The sequence below is a fragment of the Leopardus geoffroyi genome, chromosome B4, assembly GCF_018350155.1.
Source record: "Leopardus geoffroyi isolate Oge1 chromosome B4, O.geoffroyi_Oge1_pat1.0, whole genome shotgun sequence".
Classification (NCBI taxonomy): domain Eukaryota; kingdom Metazoa; phylum Chordata; class Mammalia; order Carnivora; family Felidae; genus Leopardus; species Leopardus geoffroyi.
The window spans coordinates 110,621,468-110,645,896 of NC_059341.1; positions in this window are offsets into that span (position 1 = coordinate 110,621,468).

The window sequence follows — 24,429 nt, forward strand, 5'->3', positions numbered from 1 at the left end:
TAGGACACTGAACAGCAAGAGGACATTAGGTTAAAAGTAAGGAAATCTAAATAAGATATGAATTTAATTAGGAGTGCCTGTGTGACTAAGTCAGTTAAGTATCTGACTCTTGATCTCAGCACAGATCTTGATCTCAGGATCATGAGTTCAAGCCCCGCACTAGGCTCCATGCTGGGTGTCAAACCTACTTAAAAAAAAAAAAAAAGAAATTAAGATATGAACTCAATTAATAATGTATTAAGATTTGTTCATTAATTGTAACAAGTGTACCACACTAAAGCAAAATGTTAATAATCAGGAAAACAAAACTGGGTAAGTAATATATAGTACAACTCTCTTTACTCTCTTCACAGTATTTTTCGAAATAATGTTCTAAAAAATGAAGTTCACTGAGAAATAATTTTTTTAAAAAGCAGTACACTAAAATTCTCTTCCATGAGAAGCTGAATCTTACATAACATAAAAGAAAATTGTCGTAGCTTTTATGAATTGGTCATAGAAGAGGGAATTCTCACTGTGGTCATATCAAAGGCTTCTTGACAATAAAATAAACTTTAATAAAATATGAAAAAAAAACTAAACCTTTTCTGCAGAGAGCACCTATATTGGTGTATTAATGAAACAAAGAAAACCACATCTGAGCCTTAACTCCTTAATATCTTTTAGCATCTTTTCTCCTGTCATATTATTTATGATTGTCCTCATCAAGTACCTTTTAAAATTACATAACATTCTAATTCATTATCAATTACTTTAGCCAATAATCAAAAAAGTTTTGTGTTAGATTCTTCAGGAATGATTTGGCTCACATTTGCTAACAATCTATTTTAGTGGACAGACACTGGGAAAAAAATTTTTGGTTCAAAAACTCAGGAGCTTCCTGGATGAAATCTAAAAACTCCCCTTGCACGGGGGGGGGGGGGGCAAAGAGAGACCAAAGCAAGAGGCAGACCACTACAAATTGGTAAATGGAAGTTTTAATAAGCAAGGGAATTTACATATGAGGCTTCTTTTGGGCAGCCACAAGATAGACAAATAGATCTCTGCATCTACCTGACAGAATCTTAAATGTTTATATAGAGCCCTTAACAGATTTCAGTCACATAGACAGCAAAGATGGCCTCAACAATACATTATTATCTTAAGGTTGTGTTCTTGAAATAGCTAGGGAATAATGGTTTATTCCAAGGATAAGGGAGGGAGTGAGGAGCCTCCAACTGCCCAGCTCCAGCTCACTGGTCAACCTGTGGTCATGTCCTCTCAATGACCTTCTCCAACAAATACTGCTGCAGTAGCATATCCAAACTTCCCAAAGTTAACAGAGGACTATACAAAGAGAAGGAGCTTTAGTCAGGAGAAAGCTTATGGTCCTACTGCACAGAGAAATGTGAACAAATAGCATATTGCACCCCCCCCCTGCAACATTCGCTAAAATTTGCTAAAGCAGTGGCAACAAAAAAAAAAAAAAAAAAAGAGGGACATGATGAGACCTGGAAGAAGTATAGGTATTTTCTTTCTTCCTTTTTTTTTTAAATTTTTTTAATGTTTATTTTTGAGAGGGTGGGGGGAGGGGCAGAGAGAGGGAGACACAGAATCCAAAGCAGGCTCCAGGCTCTGAGTTGTCAGCACAAAGCCTGATGCAGGGTTCTAACTCACAGATGGTGAGATCATGACCTGAGCCTAAGTCTGATGCTCAGCCAACTGAGCCACCCAGGCACCCTGAGGTGTTTTCTGAAGAAACAAAAGGTTATGTAATATATGTGTGGTGGGTACATAGTATATAATTATTGTGCATTAAAAAGAAAAACCTATGCCATATCCTAAAGGGAAATACTTTGAAACCAATCTAAGCACATTCTACCAAACTAATATTATCCATAGTTCATCACTAATAATTAAGAGTTAAAGTGAATTAAAACTAATTAGCCAAGATAGGAGATTCTATTTTCATCTATTAAAATGTTTAAGTTCAAAATTTATTTAGCCTACAGAAAATCCTTTTAGACATTTTAATATTAATGACTCATCAGTTAATTTCTCCTACAACATATGCAAAAGGTCCATAAGAGAGTTGATACAAGTTAAAACACTGGAATAAAATCCAGGGTTTTTACTGCTGTTGTTATTCGCTATTGGACAACTACCTTTTGTTATAAGAGTAAACTGAAAGAATTCAGAGAAGTTACATTAAATCCAAGTGACGTTTATGAAAAAGAAAAAGCTTTACTATGCCAGTGTTACATAAAATTTCAGAGTTTCAAAGGAAAGAAACCCAGAGATGGGTTTGATGAATCTTTTTGTTCAAATTCAGGCCTAATCATGTGTCTCATAAAGGAAGACTTATCAGCAAGATGTTCAAAAGAAAGTATTGACTTGTTCACATAAAGCTTTAAATCTCTTACCAGGAAATCTGAAAAGACTAAACAAGGATTTTGTCTTTTGGTGAGATGAAGGAATAAGAACAACCTTAGGAAACGGAATACTTTCATTATGGATTACTGAAAAAACTTCTTCTAAGTAAAGATCCTTGTTCATCTTCTTCAAGTGAAGCATATCTACAGCTACAATGTGTTATTTTATCTGAAGACCACAAGAAAAAATATTACCAAAACCATGTGAGATGTATTTTCCATGTATTTTAAAGAAAACTAAACTCCCCCCCCCCCCACCTCCATACACAATTTGTGAGCACCACCATGACTTATTTCCAAAAGAAATGGTTGCTTAGTCAGGGAAGCTGTTGAATTTTTCTTTCACTTCTTTTTCTAACATTGTTTCACTTCCAAGTCTTATATTCATTGGAAACTTAGTGTTAATTCCTAGTAATTGGGCCTGCACATAAAAATATTTTTGCAAATATTTATTTAACTTTATCTGAGGAAGAAATCTCTACTGGGTAAATCACAAGTTATATTCAGAATAAGGCAATGACAGGTGACTTGAGGGGCACTAGTATAGGGTTCTTTTCCAGTGTGAAATCCCCATTCTTCATTCTTTGCTCATGGAACCAGTTTCTAGAAGGCTGCTGTTAAAGGCTGCTACTTCACTAGCAGTTTTTCTATAACTATTTATTCAGTGCTTTCTTTGGAGTACTTCATTGTGATCACTAAAGTATGTTCTCCATTGAGAACTAAGAAATTCAGATTATAGGTTTCTGTTTCAGCAATTTAGGGTTAGCAACACCATGAGGATTCCAAGCAGTTCAAAAGGTACAAAAGGGAACCAAAGAGTTAAAAGCTAGTTCTTTTCAGTTACTGGACCCAATTCCAATGTGAGTGTTACCACACCAACAAACAATTCTCAGGTATCAGCAGGATGTTTAAGAATTCAACTCAATTTTGACACTATCTACCTGGAGGTAGCATCAGATTCCACTGGTTAGTGGTTCAGTCTCCCAAGACTACCCCCTACCTGACTCCCATTTCAGATGTGAGTCCCAAGCCCAGATTGTTACTTGTACTTCTGACCAACTGAACAAAGCAGAGGCTTCTAAGGCACACACCTCCTTAGGTCCAATTAATTTGCTAGAGTCTCCCACAGAACTCAGGAAACCTGTTTACTCATTAGATTACCAGTTAATTATAAAAATACATAATTCAGGAATAACCAGTTGAAAGAGATGCTTAGAGCAAGGTGTGGGGAAGGAGTGCAGTTTTTCTGCTCATTTTGCGTGTGTCATTCTTCCTAAATCTCCATGTATTCACCAACCCAGAAGCTGTCTGAACACTGTCCTTTGGGGTTTTATAGAGGATTAATTACAGAGGCATGGCTAATTGAATCACTGACCATTGGCAATAGAATTCAAACCCCTCTCCCCTCCTTGGAGGTGGTGGTGGAGTGGTGAGAAGCGGAAGTTTCAACCCTCTACTCCTGTGCTTGGTTGTCCTGGCAACCAGCCCACAGCCCTAAATTACCAAAGTACTTCCCAAAACTCAATACATTAACATAACGAAAGACAGCACTATTGCATTTTTGCATTTATCACAGGAAATTCCAAGGGTTTTAGGAGCTGTGAGCCAGAAACCATAAACAAAACCAAAAACAATTAACGCTTGAACAACAACTTATAGGTGGATTTTCTACAGTACTGTAAATATATTTTCTCTTCCTTATGATTTTCTTAATAACATTTCGGTAGCTTACTTTATTGTAAGAATACAGTATATGATACATAAACATAATACATACAAAATATGTGTACTTAACTGTTTATGTTATGGGTAGGGCTTCCAGTCAACAGTAGTCTATTAGGGAAGTTTTGGGGGGAGTCAAAGTTATATGTGGATTTTCAACTGTTTGGCAGGGTCAGCACCCCTAAGACCCATATTGTTCAAGCATCAAATGTACATATCAGAACTATATTTTGGTCATCTGAATGACCAAATACCTATTTGTTATAAATCATGAAGGGGTTCAGAAAAAGTCTCCCCAAAATGTGCCACTTTGGCATGAGAACTATTTTGAGATAAAAGCAATAGAGACTGTAAGAGAAACTTTTGCCCCCCTCTTTACTACCTAGAAGAATCTAAATTGGAGGTCTTACCCAGAAGACATTACCACAGATAAAGTTCATCTGAATGACACTCTGTATGGCAGGACAAACATCTGATTACCAAACGTCTGCTCTTTCTTAGTACCCTGTGAATTGCTCTCCCACCATTCCTTAGTTCAGGATAACGTATATACCACATTCTACCTTTCTGTCTTTAAACTCTTCATTTAAACTCTTCATGTGATTCCTGTACATAAAAAATTAAAGTTGATTTTCTCCTGTTAATTTGTCTCAAGATGGTTCAATTCTTAGATCAGCCAGAAGAATCTTGGAAAAGGAGAGGAAAATTTTCCCCACCACAACAATCACAATATCATAGAGGTACTAGATAAAAAGAAAGCATCTAAATTCTGAGAAGCCTCTGGGACTCAGCCAACTGCAGAATTTCAAAATTTTCCAAGTTTCTAGTTAAACTGTTTTTTAATGCTGAAGAAACCATTTTCTTATGGATGACCAAGTTGAATGAAAACTTGAAGCAAAACAAATGCCAAATGAAGTCAAGTACAGACAATAAATAAAATGACCTTGTCTATCTGTCCTGACATCACACAGTAAATAATAAAGAAATATTCACTGAATTTGGAGGGTGGGTGGAACATATCAAATGCACTTTTGGATCCTTAAAGATCACCTCAAAGAATGATCATTGCCATTCAGAGAGTCCCAAACTGACATATATTCAGATGCTCATGTGACTACTAAATGCATACTAAGATGCTATGGCTGAAGAATGAATTGGAATCACCAAAATAGTCTATATAAAAGCTGAATTTATTACGCCATTAGTCAGGAAAGAGCTTATCATGCCAGAATGACTTCAGAGGATTTGTCTGCGTGTTCTGGATACACGCTCTGAGCACACACTCGGTTCCCCATAAAGTGTGAAAAAACATTTTTAATTTTTTTCCCTCTTTCTTCTATGGATATAGAAAAAACAAACACACCAACTCTAAAACAAAGAAGGAGTTTCAAAATACAGTTGTCGATTGAAATTTAGTTTCACAATTCCGTTCCACAATTAATTTTTAACTTAAGATATGGCACAGCTGATGTTACATAACAGTGATAAGTTCTCAAATTTTGATCTAATTTAAAATTCACAGAAACCCTATGATACTGAGCTACTATGTAATTTTACCAATGAAGAGACCAAGTGTTATAGAACTTAGGACATTCCCATCATCATTTCACCAAAAATTTCTTTGCTGCATCCCTGGAAATGGAGAAGAATACAGGTTTGTGTGACAATAAAACTCATCCTTTTTCTTCCACAGCATACTAATAAAGCAATTATTTTCCTCTCATGCTTTCTGTTAGAACTTAGAAGTGTTTTTCTTCCCTTGGTGAGAGACACTTGAGGGGAAAAAAGACATATTAAAAAATTATTTATTTTATTCTCAAAAGTAGTTTAAAGTGTTGTTTTTGCTTTCATTACTCAGCTACTAGCTCCCATTTGAACATTTGACTATTGTTTTCATAGCTACCCTCTGACAGGTTTGCCAGGCTATGAATACTTTTGCTCACCTAAGCATTGCAGAATTGCAATTGCTCATAAATTCAGAAAGACTGTTTTAGTAGTTTTGGTAACACTGTCTTACTAACTTTTTACGTTATCTTAATATGATATGCTTTTGGATATCATAGAATTGCTTTTCCTGATTATTTAAATTGCTTACTCTAACGTTTTGGCTCAGGCAAGGGCTGATCATTTTTAAAGTAATAAATATTGTTTAGGAGAATTGTAAAAAAATAGAAATCATCCTCCATTTCTATTTACCTCTGAAACTTGAGTATTTGAGTATACATATTTTGTTATTATTTTTGCCAAATATTATTCCAAGCTTCAAGTAGTTGCAGCAAATATCTAGCCATCATTCTACATTGTCATATCTCTTTCCTACAATGGGCTCTTCTCAAATTCCCAAAGCAAGCAGACTATAAGATTCCTGCAGAAATCTCTCCAGTTAACATTTCCTTAGCAAAATGCCTCTTGGGTATTCTATAGCTATGTTTTAAAAATGTACATGTTGGGGCGCCTGGGTGGCGTAGTCGGTTAGGCGTCCGACTTCAGCCAGGTCACGATCTCGCGGTCCGTGAATTCGAGCCCCGTGTCAGGCTCTGGGCTGATGGCTCAGAGCCTGGAGCCTGTTTCCGATTCTGTGTCTCCCTCTCTCTCTGCCCCTCCCCCGTTCATGCTCTGTCTCTCTCTGTCCCAAAAATGAATAAACGTTGAAAAAAAAATTTAAAAAAAATGTACATGTTGGATATGGTATGACAGTGCAGCTATAGCCAGAAATGAGAATGAACTTTATTATATTCATAGGTTCCAAAGACAGGGTCACCACATGCCACATGGGATCATAGGGAAAATCACTAGGGTGGTCAGGAGCCAGAACACAGGGGTGAGGGGGAAATCATAGGCCACAGTCTTCACTGGGGTTTCCATGGGAAAGGTAAGACAAAACACACAGTTTAGGATTTTGAAGAATTCTGGCAGGCTTTACTCTATAAGAGCAGTCTAGCTGCCTGGTACATACCTGGCCCTGGGATAATTTAGAGCAGGAGAAGTTTTGGCTTGGTGCAAGAGAATTAAATAAGGAAGTACTTGGGGGGTACAAACTCAAGACTGGTTGGTTTATATATGAAAAGCATGCTTAGAAGCAAATAATTGTTTTTGTTGGGAATTACCTAGCCCTGAGAGGGACAATCTCTATACAGCCATAAAGGTTTTTAAAAATGTCAAAGCATTATAATATGGAAATACAAAAAAAATTAATATATGTACATTTACAATGCAAGTCAAGTTTCATAGAAGGTATATATCTGTGAACATGACATCTTCAGCCAATGTCTATTGGGGTAAAAATTGTAAATTTACATCCCCAAAGCTCAACACGATATTTTTTATTAAATTTTTTCAAATCTTGATTTACATTTCAAATAGAAGTATTAGACTGTCGGTCAGAAGAAAAGATTTTGAAAAAGTGCCAATGGGGGCGCCTGGGTGGCGCAGTTGGTTAAGCGTCCGACTTCAGCCAGGTCACGATCTCGCGGTCCGTGAGTTCGAGCCCCACATCGGGCTCTGGGCTGATGGCTCAGAGCCTGGAGCCTGTTTCCAATTCTGTGTCTCCCTCTCTCTCTGCTCCTCCCCCGTTCATGCTCTGTCTCTCTCTGTCCCAAAAATAAATAAACGTTGAAAAAAAAAAAAGTGCCAATGAAGGAGATAAGCATTATGTATGTCATGCACAAAATACCTTTAATTATATGTATTGTTGGCGGTCAGAACATCACATTTTAAGCTTTTTTACATTCTAATATGATAATTCATTACTTATAAGCATTTCTCTAAATTTTAGTTACATTTTGGAAAATGTGCTGAGGTAAGGGTTTTAATGAATTTCATTTTTTTTTTTCACTTAAAAATAATGAGAACTAGGCTCTTGGTTAGTGTATCCATGCAGGACATCTGATTTTAAGGAAGAGATTACAGGCATTCAGGGGAGATAACTATATTTGTTGAAAACTAGTTTAGATCCCAAGAGTATCAATGCCTGAATCACAGTCCAATGTGGGACTGCAGTGTGGGACAGTTACTTTCACTCTCTTAAGAACTACCAGTTCTAAGATCATAAATGATACTATTGCCATTGTTACTTAAACTTGAAGTTCTTCTAATTTATTCTTCATATGCAGTTTGTTTGTTCATTCTTTATTCACCTTAATTCTAGAAGAATTTCTTGATTTTCCTCTGAGTTTGGGGTTTGAGGCTATAGATTGCTCTCATCTATGACTCTGATAATAGGCATATGATTCATATGTATGCAGTAAGACTAATTCATTACCTTAAGCATTGTGATTGGTCACTGATAAACAAGTGACCCAAGTAAGAGCAATTAGAACCTTAGAGAGCACTTTGCTTGAATCATTGGAAAAGAGCTGGCTGTACTTTCTTCTTGACTGCTTTAAAAAAGAAAAAAATTAATGTTTAATTATTGTTGAGAGAGAGAGAGACAGAGTGTGAGTGAGGCAGGGGCAGAGGGAGACACAGAATCCGAAGCAGGCTCCAGGCTCTGAAATGTCAGCACAGAGCCTGCAGCAGGGCTCTAACGCATGGACCACGAGATCATGACCTGACCTAAGTCAGATGCTTAAAAGACTGAGCCACCCAGTTAACCCATTTTCCTTTTGATTGTTAAGGTAGTAAGCTATAAGCCCAGTCCTTTTAGAGGCCATCTTGCCACCATATGGAAGAGCTTTCATTAAAACAGAGATAGAGCAGATTGAATTCTAATGACATTATCTGAGTCTATGTATCAAGGCATGTCTGAAGCCCAGACATCCTTATAAGTAAAGTTTAAAATATTCATCTGCTGTTAATCACACCTGCAATAAGAATACTGGCTCTTTCAGAATGTCTTTTGGGTTAAGTCAAAATGTATTTCAATTCTTCCTTTCCCATCAGATACTTGTTATAGAATAAAGTATTTTTAAACATCAGACACTAAAATATAATCATGGAGAATGCCATTTTATAGGATTTAATGAACACAAAAAATGAAAAGAAAAAACAGTGATATCATAAATCACCTTCTCTTTGAACTCCTATTTGTTATCCTAAGAGGGAAATGCTTCAAGGGTGTACACCACAGTGAATAACAGTAAGGTTCTGAAGCAAGATACCTGGAATTTAAATGCCAGCTCTACCAATTACTATTTATGTAGCCTTAGGAAAGTTACTCTGTGCCTCAGTTTTCTCTTTTATAAAATTGGGGGGCAAATCTTGTGGGGTTATTATAAAATCAAATGAGATGATATGTAATGTACTTAAAATAGTGCCAGACATATCATGAGTACTCAATAAATGCCAGTGCCAGGGTATTCATTTTCATTATAAATATATATGATTATTGTTTATTCAATTATTGTATGTACTACAATGGTGATGTGCAGAGATACGAAGAGTGTCCCCTCCTAAATCTCTCCTAATTGGAATAATTTCTCTTGCATAGTTATCTCCCTTCCAAATCTTCTGTCCATCAAAGCAGGCAACTTCTGATGGGTCCATTAATCTCAAGCCTTTGATAATTATTGGATACTACCATGTTCAAAGTTCTGCCTAAAAACTGGATATGCAACAGCAAATGGATAACAATTCAAATGTAATTGCTCTTCTTATGGAATGCACATTCTATTAATAGTACAAAAAATCAAAATCATCCTTATAAATAACTTGGAAAAGTCTTACACCGAAGAAACACAAAATTCTGACCTCAGTATGTGAGAACATATTTTGGGGTATCTGTTCTAGGTCTGGAGAGCCAAAAAGGCTTTCTTTAATAAGTAATTTTTCAGCTGAATCCTTCACAAGAGGAAGAAAAGAAACAACACACTGATCTAGGAAGTACCTTGTGGAAATGACTCGATTTGGGGAGAATGGTGACAGGCTGGAATAGTGAGAGGCCTATTCTGAAGCACAGACAACAAATGAAAGCAGGGCAAAAGAGGAGATGGGTAACGCAGGAAAAAACAGTCATGCAGGAACTTTAGAGCATAAAAATGTGGTTTAGATTTTGTTATTTTTTAATATATTGAAAGAAACTGGAATCAACTGAAGAGTCATTTTTTTTTTTCAAATTAGAAACAGCCACTCAGGCAGATTGTAGCTAAAAGAGATAAAACAGTGGGAAAAATGGAAGTGGAGAAAACAGAATCAAATACATTTCAATAGTTTTGGTAAAATAAAAGTGAAGAGAAGTAAATGGATATGAGGCATATTTAGAAAGAGAAATAGAAGTCAATGGATTAAGGATGTATCTAGAAGTTAGAAGCTACTAGCTTTGACAATTGGTATGTTATGGAAACAGGCAGAGGAGAAAAAAAAAAAAAAGAGAATGTTTCAAGGATACTTACAGGCATCTGAATTTTTACAACTAGCTGAGTAGTGTTGCCATTCACTGGGATAGGAATTAAAAAAGGAAGAACTTCCCATTCTGTGATGAAGGGTGGCAAATAATGGCAATGGAAGGCTGATTCTGCAATGATCAGAAATAAAACAAACAAAATTCCTTTTCAGGACACCACAAAAAATTTTGAAAATAAATTACTTAAACTTTCAAAAAGTTAAGGAGGAGTAGCAAATTCAAGACAAAGAAACTAGAAGAGAAAAAATAATCATATAAGAACAGAAATCAATGAAATCAAATGTATATGTACAATAGAAAAACTCAACAGATCCAAAAATAAGTTCTTTGAAATGAATAAAGAAATTGGTGGGCTTGACTCCCGGCAAAACTGATCAAAATAATAAGAAAGAAAGTATAGATTATCAAATTCAGGAATAAAAATGTAACATCACTTAGCCTTTTAATCATAAAAAAGATAAAATATTTTGAACAAACATGTAACAATAAATTTTCTTTCGATAAAAATGAGAAATGCAAAATATTATCTCTGACACAGAATTAAATAGGTGCTATCATTAGCCCTAGATCTGTTGAAGAAATGAATACATAAATAGAATTTTTCCCAAAAAGGAAACTCTAGGACCAGTTGGCTTCACTGGTGAATTCTTTCAAATCTTTCAAGAAGAAATAAAAATTTATTACACAAAATGTTTCAGAAAATAGAGAAAATTTTTCAATTCATTTTATAAGATTAGCATAATACTGATTCCAAATAGTACTAGCACATTACAATAAAGGAAAATTATAGACCAATATCTTTCAGAAACCTAACTGCAAGAATCATAAATATACTTTTTAAAGAATCCAATTTTTTAAAAAAGATAATAGAATATGATCATGTCACATCATTTTAAGAATACTAGGTTACTCTGAATTATGAAATTTAATCACTGTAGAATTACAACATTAAGAGGTAGAAAGAAGACTGAGAATTAACAACCAGAGACATAGAAACAATATACAAGAGAGTATGATGTCATTGACCTCAAGGACAGAGAGTGTTTGAAGAAGGAGAGCATGATCTTAATCATATTTCTCCCCTTCCACGCTGCCACAAATCAAGTTTAGGCTATGTAAGTCATCTACTATGGTATAACAAACCACCACAAAAATCTCTGTGCTATACAACAGAAAGTATTTCTTTTGACCATTCATCAGAGAGTCATTTGGAGTTCAGCTAATTTAGGCTGGGTTCAACAGGGCAGCTATAAACTGAAGGTCAGATTTGGTTCAGCTTCACATATCTCTCATTCTCCTTGCGAATGTTTTCCTCACGTCCACAGCAGAGATGCAAAAACACAAATAAATACGTGATGTCTCTTAAAAACTTAGTCTTGGAAATGGCACATAATCACTTCTGCCCACTTTCTATTAGCCAAAAAAGAGCACATGACCAGTCCCAGAATCCAGGAATGAGGTGCATTTCCACTGGAAGGTACTGCAAGGTCAAATAGCAAATAGCAGTTCTGAAGATAGAGAGTGGTGATGGTCGCACAACAATATGAATGCACTTAATGCCACTGAACCATATACCTCAAAATGGTCAAAATGTTCAATTTAAAAAAAAAAAATTTGGGGGGGGTGCCTGGGTGGCTCAGTCGGCTGAACGTCCAACTTCATCTGAGGTCATGATCTCGTGGCCTGTGAGTTCAAGCCCCGCGTTGGGCTCTGTGCTGACAGCTCAGAGCCTGGAGCCTGCTTCGGATTCTGTGTCTCCCTCTCTCTCTGCCCCTCCCCTGCTCATGTTCTGTCTCTCTGTCAAAAATGACAGAGAGACAGAGAGACAGAGCACAAGTGAGGGAGGGGTAGAGAGAGAGGGAGACGCAGAATCCGAAGCAGGCTCCAGCTCTGAGCTGTCAGCACAGAGACTGATGCAGGGCTCAAACTCCCGAACCATGAGATCATGACCTGAGCAGAAGTCAGACGCTTAACCGACTGAGCCACCCAGGTGCCCCAAAATGTTCAATTTTATGGGTATTATATTCCACACACAAAAATTATCTATTTTGGCAATAGTGCAAAACCGTTTATAACTATTTAAACTTATGACAAAACATTTTTTCAGATGTCAACCTCAGTGTGTGGACAGGTAGCTAGGTTTTCAAAATTCCTTTCGAGGAGGGAGTATCTAAGCACAAAAGAGAATAAGCCAGTGGATTAGACCATGGAGAACCTTGAGCCCAAGTCCTGAGAGTCCTGAGTCAGTTGATTAGATCACAGAGAAACTTGAGCCCAAGTCCTGGATCCAAATCCATTTGGAAACTGGAAAGCAAGCCACATATTCCAACATCTTCCAAGTCATCACACACCTTTTATTATTCAGAATCCATCTATGTCATCATGGCCCCTCTTTGCATTACCATAAGACCTCTAGGGTCATCACAGTGCCTCCCCAAGTCCTCTTACACCATCATAAGTACCTCCTTCATCATCAAGGTGCTTCTAGCTTCAACACTGCAACTCTGAATAGGAGTGCTCCATCTTTCCAGACTCCTCTGAGAATCTGATAAGAAGCTTGGGCTTGCTTCCCCAGAAAAGCATACAGCATTTGGCATTAAATTCAGAGTGGCTGCACAGGCTGAGACTAAGAACAGGCACATTAAAACAGCTTGAAATAGTCCTAAGAACAGTCCAGGAGATGGAAGGAACCAAAAGAAGTTTGAGCAACCACCTATGCCCTGTATACACAGGTTCAGCATGGTCACCCAAGCCCACAGGCCCACCTTATGACAGGGCCGAGTGTTGACTTTTTTGGCCCTAGGCATATTTCCTTTTCAAGGCTCCTTCTTCCATATAAAAGTTATAGCTCATAACTGCATTGGTATAAAGATGATTATATACTACTATCTACTAAAACATTTTCCTCAACCTAAAAAATAAAATACTAAAAGGCAGGGATGTTGTAAAGGCAAGAAATTGGGCCAATAACTCAATTTACCAAAAGTTTCCATTATCTGGGCGCCCATGTTAGTGTCTTCTAAAGCAAGACCACATACAGAGCCTTTTAATTATACTGCCCTATTAAAAATCCACAAAGTGCCTCCAATATTCACAGATAAATTTGGAGAAACTCATTATGCAGCAGTCACCATACAATGTGCTACACTAGTCTACCATTATGAACATGGTTAATTGGATCAGTGATGGACCCCATCACAAAAAGAGCATACAGAAGAAGTTTAGAGATCTAAGAGGCTGAGTGGCAGAGAGCTCTAAGTGAAGTACTTTACACTGGATAATGAATAAAGAATCTTTGTTATTTTTGACAGCTTGAATTTGAGATGAAAGAGGGCCTAGGTGGACCATGAGACTTCTTCCTAGATCTTCACACCTACTCTCGGCAAAAAGTAACTTTTATCGCAGTGGAAGCAGCAGTGAATGATACTTCAATTCTCCATGTGGTCTGTGTTGTTAATGAGAATCCTTCCCATCCTTAAATGTATCTCTTAACCTACCTCCTTGTTTCTAGTATCATACTTTTCCTACCTACCTTCTAAGTTTTCAACTGATTAATTTATTTTAAATCAAACATTTCATCACTCACAGAACAAAATGTATGCTGTTAGTAAGTAGTTTCAGAATATTTAAACACGAGGAACCTCTATAACGAACCTTAAAAATTTGCCTGAAATATGTGAAGAACATGATGTGATTCTATGAAGCATCTGTGCTTTCTAAACTTGAAAATCAAGGCAAGATTCTGTCAAGTTCAAGAATCTATTATAGATTTCAGTATCAAATGGATACTTAAGCAGTGACAATCTTAAAGCTAATCAAATCTTCCTGTTTTATTTGTATATGTATAGCAAATCGTGTGGAAGAATTCGCTCCAAACCTAAAAGTTATTACACCCAGAGGTGAGACAGGTTTAGGAAAGTATTCCATTTTTCCCATATTAGCGAATTGCATCTTTTTAAAAAGTCATGCGTTACTTTTTTTATGATAAAAAAAAAGCCTGTCTTTACTGATCCATACATTCTGTATTCTGCCTGATTCACAAGAAGTAACTGGGAAAAACATTATCCCAAAGCCTGTCCTTACAGTGAACTTACCTTGAAAGTGAGAAAGCAAAGGAAAACAAGACAACAAAGGAGAACAGTGTGACTAAGTTTGGGAAATATAAAAATATTTTAAAAGATCATTTATCATTATTATTCTTGAAGTGTTTTCTCTGATGAAGTTAAAAGTTAACTTCCCCATTGAACAAGATCACATAGTCAAGTAATACATCATTTTAAAAGGTCATGAGGTAATTCTACTTCAATCTGAGCCCACAATGTATTCATCTTTAGCATATATTAAAAAATAAACTTTAAGAATTTAAATTTAAAATGTATCATAGAAGATAAATTTGTACTAGGACAATCAAAAGCAAAATATTAAAGTACTGACAGAGCATTAAAGGAAAGAAAAATTGTTCTGTGATGACAAAGTTACCCTACCTATCAGAAAGTCAATCCTTTTCCAGTATAATTAAATGATGTTCCTTTCAGAAGTATCTGCTATACTAAGCTGGCATAAAAACTATTATATAGCAACATATATGTGCCGAAACTTCAGTTAAAAATGTACTAACCCTTATAAGGTTGACATTCTCTTAAGGTTTCATAGGACTTTATGAATAATTCATTGGCTTTGTATTCACACATTTTCATTATTCATATAAACTTATTTAATTATTTACTTATTTTACCTATTACTTTGATAATGATATTAATAGGCCTATTTAGAGAAAAATCCTTATGAAAATTTGAAATGGGTCAATGGATTCACACTTTTAATGGTGTCATTTAAATTTCCAAGACATGTTCCAATCTTTGCCATGAAATAGACAGCAGCCCTGTCTGCCATATTGCAAGTCAAAGCAGTTATCAGCTGCACTGTCTTAACTCTGTTCTATTTGCAAGAGGTAGGTACTAAATGGAATGTTTTTCTAACTCAAGTATCCTTTATATAATTTCCAAGTTTTCCCCCAAAAGTAATCCAAACCTGCTTTGTTTAGTCCAAACTCATTATCAGGGCATTCCAGACTCTTCATAATCAGGCATAAGACTTTCTTTCCAGGCACAATTCATATCACTCCCACTTATGAATCCTTTATTTCATCCCTATCAAATTTCTTGCCACTAAACAAAATGTGAAAAATGCCATGTTTCCAACGTTTTCCTTCTTACTGAAATTGCCTCTTAAGTCATTGGTTGTCAAAATTACCTCTTAGTTCTCGGGTTTGATATTCAAGTATTCCATTTGGGAGGAGACTTCCCAAAATAATATCTATCATAATTGCCTGCTTAGGGTTTCCCCTGTGAGACCACTAGCTGTGAGGTTATCATGTATGGTAGTGAAGTTTGTACACTGCACAAAAGTACCCAGGGGAGAGAATCACAACATAAATTCAACCAGTACTCCACTTGCACAGCCTGTATCCTATCATAGGAATGCATCTTCTAGGAGGAAAAAAAAGTGAGGTAGAGGGAGGATACCTTTTTTTTTATATCCACCCATAAATTTTCTGAGCTATCCAGTGATAGGACTACCTTTGCCTAGAGGGAGAGCTTGTTCTAATTTATACATCTTAGGAGAAATGGGGTTCCTTCTTCTAATTCACACAAAACTGTTATATTGGTCAGCTGCATATCTTGCTGGCTATTACACCTCTTAGTTACTGCATATACATTTTTCTTGGATAAATTATTAGCTGAGAACAAATTAGGTACTTATTGATCTTTGAATAAGTAGTTACCTAGTAACTACCCTAGAATTTGGCACATACAAGACACTCAATAAAGTGCTAAATAGTCAATGAATTATCCCTTTGGAGGACAAAATTGGGGAGCAAAATGATTCAAATTTAAGATCCAGGGATGAAATCCCGCCACCAGCATTTTTAGCATACTTATTTGGTTGTGATTTGAAGTTACTTAACACTTTTTTTTCAAAGCATCGTATCAATTCATTGTAATGGTTAGGATGCCTTTAAATTCAGAAAATATCTACTCCAAAATAAAATTGATTTGTTTTAATTCTGTCTACATAATTCATTGGGATAAAATTTCCTTATTAGTTTCTTCACAGGGAGGACAAATGCCTCATTAATTTTAAACATATCAATCTGAGAATGCTATACACACATCACATAGAGTAATGACTGACATTAAAGCAACACAATACACCGCATACCAAAATCAAACTACCCATTATTCACTCAGAACAAATACACACCTTTATTTGTACTTTATAAGCTTCATGAGAAGAAATCCAAGTAGATATTTAAACCATAAGGGGGCTAGAGGACAGCATATGATGGAAAGACTACCATTCCATCATTAGCAATAATTTCCTATGAAAATGCATATTATATACGTAAAGGTCTCCCATGCGAAAATTTACATTTATAAAACACTTCACAAAGACACATCTTTTTTTTTATCCAATTCTCAGTTTGAGTCAAGAGCATCAACTATGATAGAAATGAAAAAATGTTATTTAGTTCAGTTTCATATGCTGCTCTTTTACCAATTATTTAAAAAATATGCATTCCTCGATTAAATCAATAAAATTAACACTTTTATTTGTCAAATAAATTTGAAAGTTTGAGAACTTCCTGAGTGAAGAGAGGGGTTATGGGAAAGGCTTCTGGGATGCTGACAAAGTTCTATTTCCTAGCCTTTCTGAACCATTATAAACTTCTCTTGATGGTATATTTTCTCTACAAGTGCTTTTACAAACGTGTTCCTTTCCTCCAAATCTTGCCATGGCTTACCTATCTCACTCAGAATAAAATCTGAAGCTCTTACCATGGACTACAAGGCCTTAAACACCTCGGAGGCTCCTGCTGCAGAGCCACTTGCTCACTGTGTCTTCTACTTTGAAAGCTCTGCTTCCAGTTGTCCTAACACTCCCCCTTCACTTCATTCAGATGTCTGTATAAACACCTGCTTCTCAGAGATGCCTTCCCATCACTGCTCTCTTCTTACCCTTTTATTTTCTTTATGCCACTTATCAGAATCCGATAATGTTATGTTAACTTGTGTGTCAGATGATTCCTTCTACCAGAATATAAGCCCGAAGAGCAGAGACTGTATTTATTCACTGTTTATTTGTATTGCCATCGTTTATAACAATGCATACCATAAAGAGCTCAACAAAATTGTATTAAGTAAATGAAATAATATCACCGTTAATCATGTATATCTAGTCTACCTGAAGTTGCACAGAGGAATTTAGCATCATTAAAGATATGATAGTGTGGCTAAAGAGACAGATAATCGACAAAAATCAGAATATTTTGGCCCATCAAATCATATGTGAATCCAGCTGAATCTGTTGACCATAGTAATACATGTACTATAATTTAAGGATTTTTTTTCCTCTTTAGTATGTTACAAATACTTTTTATTCTTTTTTTAAGAATGATTTTTTTTCAACGTTTATTTATTTTTTGGGGGACAGAGAGAGACAGAGCATGAACGGGGGAGGGGCAGAGAGAGAGGGAGACACAGAATCGGAAACAGGCTCCAGGCTCTGAGCCATCAGCCCAGAGCCTGATGCGGGGCTCGAACTCAACGGACCGCGAGATCGTGACCTGGCTGAAGTCGGATGCTTAACCGACTGTGCCACCCAGGCGCCCCTACAAATATTTTTTAAATGTGAATGTATATAGAGTGTTTTCATGTACCTCAAATTGGACATTTTTTGTATTTTTTTGTAAATTTTGTCCTTGTTCTTAATTTTTGACATACGTCAGATAATGAAATAACTGTGTAACATAACTGTTAGGAGAATACTTTCTTCAGATAAAAGAAGTCATTTATATAAGAATGCATACTGTTCAGAATTGGGATAGTATGACATTTTTGAAGATCTATCCTTGTCAACTGCCTTGTGCCACCAAATAGAAGAGCAAAGTTAAAATTCAATTTGTACACCATGGATGGATTATACATTACCTGCAACTTTATAACTATTTTCCCACCATTGTGTATTTTCCCACCATTGGCTCCTGTGATTATATCTATGAGAAGAATATTTTAATCATGACTGCAATTTCCTATTCATTTAAATACTAAGGATTTTGAGCATCAAGGGAAATCTTTGGGATATTAGTAACCTGCATTCATGGGGGAATTTCCATGTATAAGCCAATCCATAGTGAATATATTAAATTTTGTGGATTACAGCTTTACTTATAAGGAAAAAAATTAAAGCCACTAATGATGCTAAGATATATCTCACTTCTCTACTTTCCCAAACAAAACCTACAGAAGTCACTATGTTTATTACACCTGGCTCAGGTGCAAAATAAGTTGTTTTTCCAAAATTATTGTAGGTTTTTTTATTTGAAGAAGGAAATGTATTTTTTGGCTTACATCTATTTATTCATAAAGCCAAATTATTAGGCATCTTTTATGTGATGATACTGCGTTGGGTACAACAGAGATTATTGAGACGTAATTGCTCACAAAGATGAGTAAAAATCAGTCCCTAAGTCTAGAGAGTTTACAGTCCAGTGAGGAAGACAGGCGTATAAAGATAAGTATCACAAACATAAATGCAGCAATAGTGGAATGCACAATACATTACAGGACCTTCAAGATCTTGGGGGCTTTAGAAAGGGCTTTCCAGGAATGCTTGAGATCTCTTGAAAAATGAGTAGGAGTTACACAAATGAATGAGTGGTGGGGAAGGTGGTGTGACAGTATATTTCAGAGTACTGCAGTGAGTCCCTGGGGTGAGGAACAAAGAAGCTAGAGAGGAGACAGGGCTCACATCAGGAAGTTTCCCATAAGCTTACAAGGGCTCAGACATTCAGCAGGTGATTGACATAATCAAGGTGCAGGCATGTGGAGCACGGACATGAAGAGACATTGAATTGATGGCAGCAGACCAGTTGGGAGACGTAATTGTTCAAGAGAGAGAAAATATGGGTCTGACCAGGTTGAAGCAGTAAAGATAAAGAAGGGGACATATATATGAAAACATTTAAGAAAGTCAATCAGGAGGACTTTTTGGTTTATTGGAATGAGAATATGGGTGAGAAGGAAAAGAATAGATGATTCATGTGTTAGTGACATACTGGGGATGAGAAGATGGGGGAGAAGGAAAGGAAGAGATAACTCACATGTTATTGAAATATTAGGGGTACAAGAGAAATTTAATGGAAATGCAACTATAGAATTGTCAATAATTAAAGTGAGTTGTTCAAAATATTTGCCACTTTTTCCCTCTGGGTGAATTATCTTTCACCAGTTATTAACATCAACTTTTGTCCCATGACTTGCTTTGGCCAGTGAAATGGGAACCGAGGTGATATGGCCTATTACCAAGAAGAAATTTGTAAGAGTAATTGCAAGGTTCTGTTACATTCTATTTTTCCTCAAACATGAAGTCAACAACGTCTCATATCAAGGCTATTCATTTAATTTGGGTCCAGGATGAAGACAAACTTTGGAGCACAGCCTCAGAGAGAGCCACCCTGACCTGGAACACACATGTAGCATGAGACAGAAATAAACCTTTGTTGTCATAAGCCACTGCCATTTCTCAGAGATTTATTTCCACAACATATCTGAGCCTCATTAATTCAACAGCTATCCTAAATATTAGTCTAAGAATAAGAACAACTCATTGAGGAGTAAATGGAGTGAGCTTGATAGAAGTTTAGAGCACATAAGTGTTGATATCAGGAGAATTGTAAATTATCATGAGGCAGGTACAGAGGATAGTGGCTAAGGTTAAACTCAAGTGACTTCAGGAAAAATATTTGCCCTGAAGTCAAGAAGTGAGCTTAAGGGCCAAAAGGCAAGGGTCCTTACTTTCTGTGATAGCAATGGAATTTAAAAAGTAGTAGCAAAGTGGCCTAGATGAAGGCAAGGACCTATCTTCTGAGAAATGCTGATCTATCTTAACAGAAGTACCTACAACTTGAATGCAAGCAGAATACAGTGCCCAGGATGGATGTCAATTAATGGTAAAATTATACTTAATTTCACTTCACATGACTAGCATCTGTAAATAACTGAATACACACAGTTTATATCCTGACTTGTCCTTGCAATACAGCAAAAGGTAGCCTGGGTATTTTGTTAACTGCTAGATGGCATATGCTGCTTGTAGTAAACAGAACGGAAGGTTTCCACAGAGAATGAATGGATGGATGTAAAATCCAAAAATAAGCCTTTCCAGGAGAATTCCCATTTCTTTCTGCTATATTCTTCAGTGTAGTCGCAGTAAACAGTTACCCAAAATAGAATACAGACATAGTTTTATATTTGAGAATTCAGAAAATATGTGTTATATATCCTTTTGCTCAGGAGGCTACCTGAAGATGGTGACTCAGAAACAAATAGAAACTGCGATGAAAAAGGAGGAAGAGGTGGCCAAGAGAATTAGGCCAAGAGGACATGGCATGATATGATATCTGATAAAACACTGCACTCTATTCCTCTCTAGCTAGTGGGCTCTGGCTGAATAACTACACTTCGAATCAGCCACTGTCACGTGGTAGCAGAAAATGGTAATATTTTGAGGGAAGATCACTTATGAATTGCTGCAATCTCTGCATTATTTTCTTAGTCACTAGCTGTGTATGTGTTAATTGGCATGACAAGAAACATGAGTTGTAGCTGAACAGACTACATAAAGTATTCTTGAGTGTGTGGTGTTTGCATAATGGCATCACATTGTAAAAGAAGTACACTTGCTTTTTCTCCCTCAACAATATGTTCTTGAGATTTATCCACAGTCCTAGATCTAATTCATTACTTTCAACCACTGAATAGTATCCAATTGGACGAGTGGTTCTGAGGGTTTTCTTTTAAGATGTGAGTTTTCCATGTACTGTGATTATAAATACAGTCCAAATTATTTCTATAATTTGTGCTTTCCAATTATTATACTTTTCTTACTTCTTTTTTCTCCTTCCTTGAAATTTCATGTATATTCTCTAACAGTTTAAAATTATGTATGTAATTCCTATTCTTTCATGTTAGCTTTTAGCTGTATAATAAATTTCTCTTCATATAGTTTGCAAATACCTACAATTAATCATATCTCTACCTCCTACCTGAACAAGACAAGGACCTTACTACAATTTGACTGTTCCACGAACCCCTTGAAAGCAGAAAATTCCACTTAATCTTTAACTACAGTTTTCTATTCTAATCTCAATTTGTTCAAGTATTACTGCCTTTATCTCACAGTAAATATTGAGGCTTGACTTTATTTTATTACTTTATTTGTATGTTCTTTCTCCATGCATTTTACCACCTCCCCCCACCCTTTTCTTTTCTTGGTTCATTTCCTTCATCCTGTAGTAAATCTTTTAGCAGTTTTTCAGAGGTGGTCTGTAAGAAATAAATTCTTTTAGTCTTTTAATATCTTTATCTTACTGTCACTCCTGAGTGATGGTTTAATTGGGGATTAAATTCTAGGTTGACAGTCATTTTCCTTCAGCTCTTTGTTTTCATGCATGTATTTTTGTTCATAAGACTCTGTCAACTTAATTGCCCTTCCTTTATAAATAATTGTAATTGTAATATTCTCTTGTGTAAGATTTTCTCATTATCACTGATGTTGTACACTTAAGTTTTTTTTCTTTTAGTGTGCATCTTTTTAATTTATCCTGCTCAGCTCTCAGTGAACATTTCAATCTGAAGAGTTACAGGTTTCTTTGTTTCTAGAAACAGTAAAATATTCCTTTAACAATTTCCTCATTTTTATTCTAAACAACACCTTCTAAAAATGCCTATTAAATATATATTGAAGTTTATCAGTCTTCTTTTTAACTAGTTTCATATTTTGTATTTTTTATCTCTATGTTATTTCCATATATCCATATGTGATTTGCTTTGTTGTAGTTTAAAATATAACATTTCTCTTCAACTGAGAAAAGTTTACCATTCATCTCTTCTGCTGACCCTCTTCCCCTCATCAAATAGTGTATTTTTCATTTCCAAGGCTTGTATAATTCACTCTTTCACACATTACCTGTCTTTGTTTTGTAATTTCTTGTTTTTGTGAGAGGAAAATGTTATCTCTTTAAGAGTTATGTATATATTTATTTTAATGTCCTTTTCTTATAGTTTGACTATTTCTTTTTCTGAAGGCTTTAATTATCATGTTTAGTGTCTCTGCAGATCTTCACACAATGGTGAGTATTCTGGTGTGCTTCATTTTTGTCACTTTACCGTGCAAGTCTTTCCTGCCCTGTGCTTCACATTTGCCTGGGTTTCTCTCTCCATGTTCACTGGTAATTGATATATTTGGTGGAATATATTCTGTGCAAGCATAGGCCAAGTTTCCAGTTCTGGATGTTTTTCTCTCTTTCTTCCTCAAATTCCTGAGTGTAAGGCAAACCTCCAGCTCTATTTCTTGTTTCTGACCAAGCTTTAGGGTCCTTTCGATTCTTGAGTTAAATTTTTACTTCCTATGAGCCATATAGCTACTTAGTATTTGAAACTATGGATTTTCTCTGTTCTTCTGCCCTATGGAGATGTTTCTCTTATTTTTACACATATCTGCATATACTTGTGTATGCATGAACGTGGGTATGTACAGTTTTCTATGATTCAGAACACAGAGAAGATTAAGTTTCTGTTCACTCTGCTATACTAAACAAAATTTATATTTATTGATTTTTTAGCATAAAATTTATCAACTCCATCCCACCACTCCCTACCAATCCCACTATTTTTTTAATTCATTTTTTTCAATATATGAAATTTATTGTCAAATTGGTTTCCATACAACACCCAGTGCTCATCCCAAAAGGTGCCCTCCTCAATACCCATCACCCACCCTCCTCTCCCTCCCACCCCCCATCAACCCTCAGTTTGTTCTCAGTTTTTAAGAGTCTCTTATGCTTTGGCTCTCTCCCACTCTAACTTCTTTTTTTTTTCCTTCCCCTCCCCCATGGATTTCTGTTAAGTTTCTCAGGATCCACATAAGAGTGAAACCATATGGTATCTGTCTTTCTCTGTATGGCTTATTTCACTTAGCATCACACTCTCCAGTTCCATCCACGTTGCTACAAAGGGCCAGATTTCATTCTTTCTCATTGCCACGTAGTACTCCATTGTGTATATAAACCACAATTTCTTTACCCATTCATCAGTTGATGGACATTTAAGCTCTTTCCATAATTTGGCTATTTCCCACTATTTTTAATTATTTTCCCCAAAGCACTTATCACCACTGGACATGTGAACTATTTGGCATACTGGATTTTTTTTTACTATGTGCATATTTTATTTTGATAAAAGTAAAGCAATGTGATATATAAGCAAGGTGAAGAGGGAGAAATAGCAGCAGAAGAAAAGTAAGATGGAAAAATAAGGGAAAAATCAATTTGGAGCAGGGTTTAGTTTTGTTTTTCTGATTTTTTTTTATATTCCATTTAAGAACTTAAAAAAATGTATTTGCAACATTCAGGGTTATGTAGCCTAATTATGATGAAGAAAACATTCAAGCAATCACAGAAGTAAGTACTGTTGCTTTTACAAAAAGAAAAGAAAACGCATGGAAGTGGGATGATTAAATACTTACAAAGCAATGAGAACACCATGGTAGCTTGTACCTCAGTAGGCCAATGACAAAACAATATTGATTCTTTCCTAATGGAATGCAAGGAACAGTTTCTTGCTCTGGACTAAGTAGATTCATTCCTAACAGAAATCAAAGATCACTTTTAGTGCATGACATTATTTTGATGGGGGTACTGTTTTCTATTTTCCTTAAGCCTCATGATGACCATCAAGGTGCAAAGAGAGAGGCAGAGGGAGTTTGCTAAGACAGGCTTGGGAGACATAGAGAGATAGCATGCTTGAAAAGCCTGCTCCTCTAATTCCTATAAATCACCTTAGAGAAGAGAGTGTTGTGGTGGCAACACACTAGAAAATCAATACTCCAGTCTAT